We start from the raw sequence: 7,323 nt of genomic DNA, 5'->3' as shown, positions 1-7,323 counted from the left end.
GATTTTAACTGGGAACCTTCCCAACAATTGCCTCTGGTTGCCAAACTCTCTGTTGTAAATATCTCTGCAGCATCATTGTTAAAAAAAATTATCCCCAAAATTGGGATCTTGACTCAAAGCCGAAGAAGAAGGAACAGAGCGAGCCATCTTGGATCGAGGGTATATTCCCCCTGCAACATTTTGCTGCAGTTTATCGCCTTCTCCTTGGAAGGCCTCCTTGCTGTGGTTGCACATCACACAACGAAAGCGAAAGACGAAGCTCAAAACGAAAGGCTTCAATCCCACGTGATTCAGACGGGTTGGCGGAACTGTACAGTCAGAGGTACACTATTTCTTTTTTTTTTTAAAATTGCAATAAACGGAGAAGCGAATGTTCAGAATGCAGAAGCGCCGGCTTTCTCAAAAGAGTCAAATGTTTTAGCAAAAAAAAACCCAACAAAAAACGGGCAGTCCAAAATGTTGGAGGTGGCTGTCATATAGGAGAGCGACGCACAACTAAACTTTTATCCAAAAAGTCTATCCGGGTAATAAATAACATAATGAGGAAAGGTAAAGCGTTGGCCATTGCAATTATCATTTTTTTTTTAAAAAAAAAAAGGCAGAGGTGAAACTGACTAGGACAGGAAGCTGATCTCTGGGATTCAAAGATACGTGGAGAGAGAAATATTTAAAAAATAAATCTGAAATAAGGAGTCAAAAGTAGCCAAGGTTCTAGAAAACAAAGCCTTGTAACCAACATAATGAGGAAAGAGGAAACTTGACCATTGTAATTATTATTATTTTTTGAGAAAGTCTACTTGAAACTGACTAGGACAGGAAGCTGGCCTCTGGGATTCAATGTGGACAGAGAAATATTTAAAAAACAAATCTGAAATAAGGAGTCAAAAGTAGTGGCGGTTCTAGAAAACAAAGCCTTGTAACCAACATAATGAGGAAAGACGGACCTTTGACCATTGTAATTATTATTATTATTTTTTTAAAAAAAATGTACTTGAAACTGACTAGCACAGGGAAGAGGCCTCTGGGATTCAAAGTTACGTGGACAGAGAAACATTTAGGAGAATAAGTCTGAAATAAGGGCTCAAAAATGGTCAAGATCGTAGAAGCTTTGAAAATGCTTTGCAGGACAGACCGACAACTGTCCCATGAAAACGACAAACGAGTCCCACTGAAAAAAAACATCGTCTGTGTTGCCAGAAGTCCCCACAACAGGTGAGATAGATCAAAACGCAATTTCCTTTGTGTCTTGTTGCCCAAATAATCCAAAGGAGGGGAGTTAAAAAGCAACACTGCAATTAGTTCAGGATGGATTCCAGATGTGCACCTGCAAGACTTCGAAGCTGGTCTGAAAACGCAACGGCTACACGTCGTGTGGCCAAAAGGGAAAACGGGGGGGGGGGGGGAGACAAAGAAAGCCAGCCACTACACCACGTTTGCCAGGTTAATCACACCCAAATCTTCCAAATTAAGTTCCTACCTAAGCCAGCATCTAACAATCACACCGTACAGTGAGTCTATTTGGGGGAGGAAAAATAACTTCATTTGATTCGTTTAGTAATAAGGCTAATTTGGAAGTCATTTTTGAAACGTGTGAAGAAGATTTACACCAGGGGTGGGGAAACTCCACACGTGAATTTCCACGTGAATTTCCAATCAGCTCAAGAGAGCGATGGGAACATTTTTGATTCTGGAAAACATCTAAGTTCTGAAGTCCCAACAGCAAAATTGCCCGCTGCTTTCAAGTTCACCATGGCTCACATTTATTATTGAGGGTTTTCCAGAAGATCAAAAAGGGACACGGTGGCTCAGTGGGTTAGGACGCTGAGCTTGTCGATCAGATGGTCGGCAGTTTGGCGGGTCGAATCCCGAGTGCCGCGTAGCAGAGTGAGCGCCTCTTACTCGTCCCAGCTTCTGCCAACCTAGCAGTTCGAAAGCACGTAAAAAACGCAAGTAGAAAAATAGGGACCACTACGGTGGGAAGGTAACAGTGTTCCGTGCGCCTTTGGTGTTTAGTCATGCCGGCCACATGACCACGGAGACGTCCTCGGACAAGCACTGGCTCTTCGGCTTTGAAACGGAGATGAGCACCGGCCCCTAGAGTCAGAAACGACTAGCACACATGTGCGGGGGAACCTTTACCTTTACCTTTAGAAGATCAAAAAGTCACCCTGAGCTTTAATGGCATCCTTGGGAGCTGAGCTTTTCTTACGAACGTCCGTTTATCGTAAACAAAAGCGATTGCAAAAGAGAGCATTAAAATTTTTTAAAAAAACAACCATAAACAGAAACCACCCAAGTATATTAAATGGTTCTCTTAGGCATAATGCGCAGAACCAACACTTGTGGTTCATACAGACAACCCAGAGTTAACCCAAAGGTGCTTTTTTTTTTCTTTCCAAGAGGCAACTGGGCTCCGTTTGTTTTTCCTTGAAGACCTTTCGCTTCTCACCCCGGAAGCTTCTTCCCTTCGGATGGAACTTGAAATCCTCCCATTCCCCCACCATTCAGTCAGAGCCGAAGGAGCTTCTGGGATGAGAAGCGAAATGTCCTCAAGGAAAAACAAAGGAAATCCAGCTGCCTCTTGAAGAAGCCCCTTTGGGACAACCGTGATCTGGATGGCTGAGAATCTCCACAGACCTGAAGATATGATTCTCCCAAGAGCGTGGATGACTGAGAATCTCCATAAACTAGATTTAAAAACAACCTGGTTTAGCAAACAAAAAGGGAGGAACCATTTCTTCATTCCCCATCTTTCACAGCTTCGAGTAAGCAGCTGATTAACAACACCATAGATGCTCTGCTGAGTTGAACTACTATTGACAGAGGGAGAGAATCAAGGTCACGCGAAGTGTTGGTACCGCTTTACAAGGCCTTGGTAAGGCCACACTTGGAATGCTGCATCCAGTTTTGGTCACCACGATGTAAAAAAAAAATGTTGAGACTCTAGAAAGAGTACAGAGAAGAGCAACAAAGATGATCGGGAGACTGGAGGCTAAAAAATATAAGGGACAGTTGCTGGAATTGGGTATGTCTACTTTAATGAAGAGAAGGACGAGGGGGGAACATGATAGCAGTCTCCCAGTATCTCAGGGGCTGCCCCAGAGAAGAGGCAGTCAAGCTCTTCTCCAAAGCACCTGAAGGCAGGAGAAGAAGCAACGGGTGGAAACTAACCAAGGAGAGAAGCAACCTAGAACTAAGGAGAAACTTCCTGACAGTGAGAACAACTAACCAGTGGAACAACCTGCCTCCGGAAGCGGTGAGTGCTCCAACACTGGAAGTTTTGAAGAAGAGACCAGACAGCCATTGGTCTGAAATGGTATAGGATTTCCTGCCTGAGCAGGAGGTTGGACTAGATGACCTCTAAGGTCCCTCCCAACGTTTTGTTGTTGTTGTTGCTGCTGTTGTTGTTGTTATTATTATTATTATTCCCTGCTTCTGAAAGGAGAAAAGGATACAGTCAGATGACAAAGGCATCCATCACAGTTGCCATGACTTAGATCAGGGGTCTTCAAACTTGGACTTGTGGGCTTCAATTCTGGGAGCTGAAGTCCAGAAGTCATAAAGGGGCCAAGTTTGAAGACCCCTGACATAAAACAAAGGATGCCTTTCTTGGAGGAGGGAAGGAAGAGAGTGCCACACCTAATTTTTCCATCTGCCACCCACAGAACAAAAGCCGAAGACAAAAGCGTCCCCATCCCAAACCTGATGAATTAGCTCAGATCCAACTTGGGTGAACTCTTTCGTCCTGTCCAGGCAGAGCATCTTTATCTAACACAGCCCAGTCCTCTCTGGAGCCATCTGCTTGGGCGGTGATTATTCTTCATCCCTCCTAAATAATCACCAATCATGAGGGATAATATAATCTTATCAAACCCCGCTTGGGGCTCTGCCAAAGTAAAAAAACAAAAAAACAACCAATAACCAGAATCACAAAAGGAAGGGAAGTGACTCAGGATGACAGACAACGCCATGGAAAAAAAATGAGATCGGATGCGAAAGGAGGAGAAGATAGGTCATGGCAAGGTCCTACGGAAAATCAAAAAGCCACCTTCAATTTTCTGCCTTTCTTTTCCTGAGGGACTCGGCTCCTGAATGGCTTCCTAACGGAAGCTGTCAAATGACAATCACTTCCCCAAAGAGAGAACAAGATCTTCGCCCTCCGGTTATCTTAGCTCAAGGTTGTGTTGAGCCTCCGCACCCATAATTCTCGGCCTGCCAGGGTGATGCTAGCTTCCAGTTATGGGAGCAGGAAGTCCTAGCTCTAGAAGCTCCTTCTGGGTTAAAGGGAAGATGATCTTCACCTTGCTAGCATCTTGATTTCCTCCAGGGTCAAACCCGAAGATCATTAGCTCAAGGTTGTGTTGAGCCTCCGCACCCATAATTCTCGGCCTGCCAGGGTGATGCTAGCTTCCAGTTATGGGAGCAGGAAGTCCTAGCTCTAGAAGCTCCTTCTGGGTTAAAGGGAAGATGATCTTCACCTTGCTAGCGTCTTGATTTCCTCCAGGGTCAAACCCGAAGATCATAAACAAAACGAGAGTGACAGGAACAATTAGAGGACAGACGTCAAAATGCATAGATGTTATTAACGTGGATGTTGAAAGTAGCAACACGCTGGATGTCTGGTGTGGCCCAAACTAAAGAGGACACCGCCGATGTTTCCACTTGGTCAGCCTTTTTAGTCCAATCTTTGCCATGCAACTGGACTTTGTTTGTCCTTGAAGAGGTTTCGCTTCTCACCCAAGAAGCTTCTTCAAGTTCAGACTAAGAAAATCCAGTTGCCTTTTGAAAAAAAACCGCCTTTGGGACATCCTTCAAGATGTTGGCTACCTCCTGAAGGACCAACGCCAAGGATGACCAATTCTTCATCCACCTTGCTCCCTCTCGAGAGTTTACAACAGCAATTGCAACTTATAGACTTATATTTTTGATCACATGACCCTGGGAATTCTATGAATCAGAATAGAGCTGGTAGGGACCTTGGAGGTCTTCTAGTCCAGCCCCCCACTCAAGCAGGAGACCCTATACCATTTCAGACAGATGTCTGTCCAGTCTCTTTTTAATAACCTCCAGTGATGGAGCATCCACAACTTCTGAAGGCAACCTGTTCTACTGGTTAATTGTCCTCCCTGTTAGGAAGTTTCTCCTTAATTCCAGGTTGCTTCTCTCCTTGATTAGTTTCACTCCATTGTTTCTTATCTTGCCTTCTGATGCTTTGGAGAATAAGTTGGCCCCCCTCCTCTTTGTGGCAGCCCCTCAAATACTGGAATCCTGCTATCATGTCCCCGCTAGTCCTTCTTTTCTCTAGACTGCCCATTCCCAAATCCTGCAGCCGTTCCTCACATATTTTGGTCTCCAGGTCCTTAATCATCTCAGTTGCTCTTCTTTGCACTTTTTCCCAAAGTCTCAACATCTTTTTTTGTAATCTGGTGACCAAAACCGGATGCAGTATTCCAGGCGTGGCCTTATTAAGGCTTTACAAAGCTGTAATAATACTTCAGCGTGATTTTAATTCTACGCCTTTGTTTTTATACAACCAAAATGCCACTTCAAAAGTGCTTTACGGCCCTCTCTAAGCAGTTTACGGAGTCAGCCTATTGTCCCCCCCCGCGCCCCCAAAACAATCCGGATCCTCATTTTATGACCTTCGGAAAGATGGAAAGCTGAGTCAACCTTGAGCTGGTCAGGATCAAACTGTGAGCAGAGTTAGCCTGCAATTCTGCATTCTAAGTCCGGAGAAGGAAGGAAGGAAGGAAGGAAGGAAGGAAGGAAGGAAGGAAGGAAGGAAGGAAGGAAGGAAGGAAGGAAGGATAGTAGCCATAGACTTAAATACCGCTTCTCTAAGCAGTTTATAGAGTCAACAATCTGGATCCTCATTTTACCGACCTCGGAAAGATGGAAGGCTGAGTCAACCAGGATGGTTCAAGATGTTTACTAGCTTATATTGGATTACAAGTCCAGGTGTCCCTCAACTACGGAAGCTCTCTTTAGCATCCACACCGTTGTGCCCAGAGGTTCTCCAAGGCAGGAAAGGAAAATAACTCCATGCAAACGGAGATGTCACCCAGCCGGAATGGAATTTCCCCTTGACACCCCCAAACCACCACCCCCAACCCCACGGCTGCCTTTTCACACACAAAAGCTTTGCATATCTCCAACCTGGCGCCCGCCCTTCGGTTACGTTGGGCAGCAGTTCCATCAGGAACGGTGGGATTTCATGGCGGACCCATCCGGGGAATGCAAAGATCCCCTTTTCAGATGCCCAAATGATAGATAGATAGATAGATAGATAGATAGATAGATAGATAGATAGATAGATAGATAGATAAATAGATAATCACGGCTGCCTTTTCACACACAAAAGCTTTGCATATCTCCAACCTGGCGCCCGCCCTTCGGTTACGTTGGGCAGCAGTTCCATCGGGAACGGTGGGATTTCATGGCGGACCCATCCGGGGAATGCAAAGATCCCCTTTTCAGATGCCCAAATGATAGATAGATAGATAGATAGATAGATAGATAGATAGATAGATAGATAGATAGATAGATAATCACGGCTGCCTTTTCGCACACAAAGCTTTGCATATCTCCAACCTGGCGCCCGCCCTTCGGTTACGTTGGGCAGCAGTTCCATGGGGAACGGTGGGATTTTCGTGGCGGACCCATCCGGGAATGCAAAGATCCCCTTTTCAGATGCCCAAATGATAGATAGATAGATAGATAGATAGATAGATAGATAGATAGATAGAAAGAAGGTAGGTAGATAGATAGATAGATAGATAGATAGATAGATAGATAGATAGATAGATAGATAGATAGATACAGACAGAGATAGATAGATAGGTAGGTAGGTAGGTAGGTAGATAGATAGATAGATAGATAGATAGATAGATAGATAGATAGATAGGTAGGTAGGTAGGTAGGTAGGTAGGTAGGTAGGTAGATAGATAGATAGATAGATAGATAGATAGATAGATAGATAGATAGATAGATAGATAGATGATAGATAGATAGATAGATAGATGATAGATAGATAGATGTTCCTGATCTTGGAAAAACCTTGTTTTTGAAGCCACCTGCCAAAAACGTCCTTCCTGCAAGGTTGGCGTAAGCTGGCTTCTTTCCTGGCCCTGAACGCAGATATTCTAGCAGATCAAAGAAGCTCTGGCTAGCTTCAATCTTCAGCCATTCCTTTTTCTTGCCGCCCACCCACCCTCCCATATACGAAGGGCTGCTCCACCGCCGTTCCCATGGGCCACGGTCGGCTTCGAAGATGGGGGACGCTAGCCGAGGCCCGCCAGAAGCTGGGGGGGGGGGAAAAATCCC

Source organism: Vipera ursinii (genome assembly GCF_947247035.1).
Source record: "Vipera ursinii genome assembly, chromosome: 16".
NCBI lineage: Eukaryota > Metazoa > Chordata > Lepidosauria > Squamata > Viperidae > Vipera > Vipera ursinii.
This window is presented reverse-complemented; position numbering follows the sequence as displayed.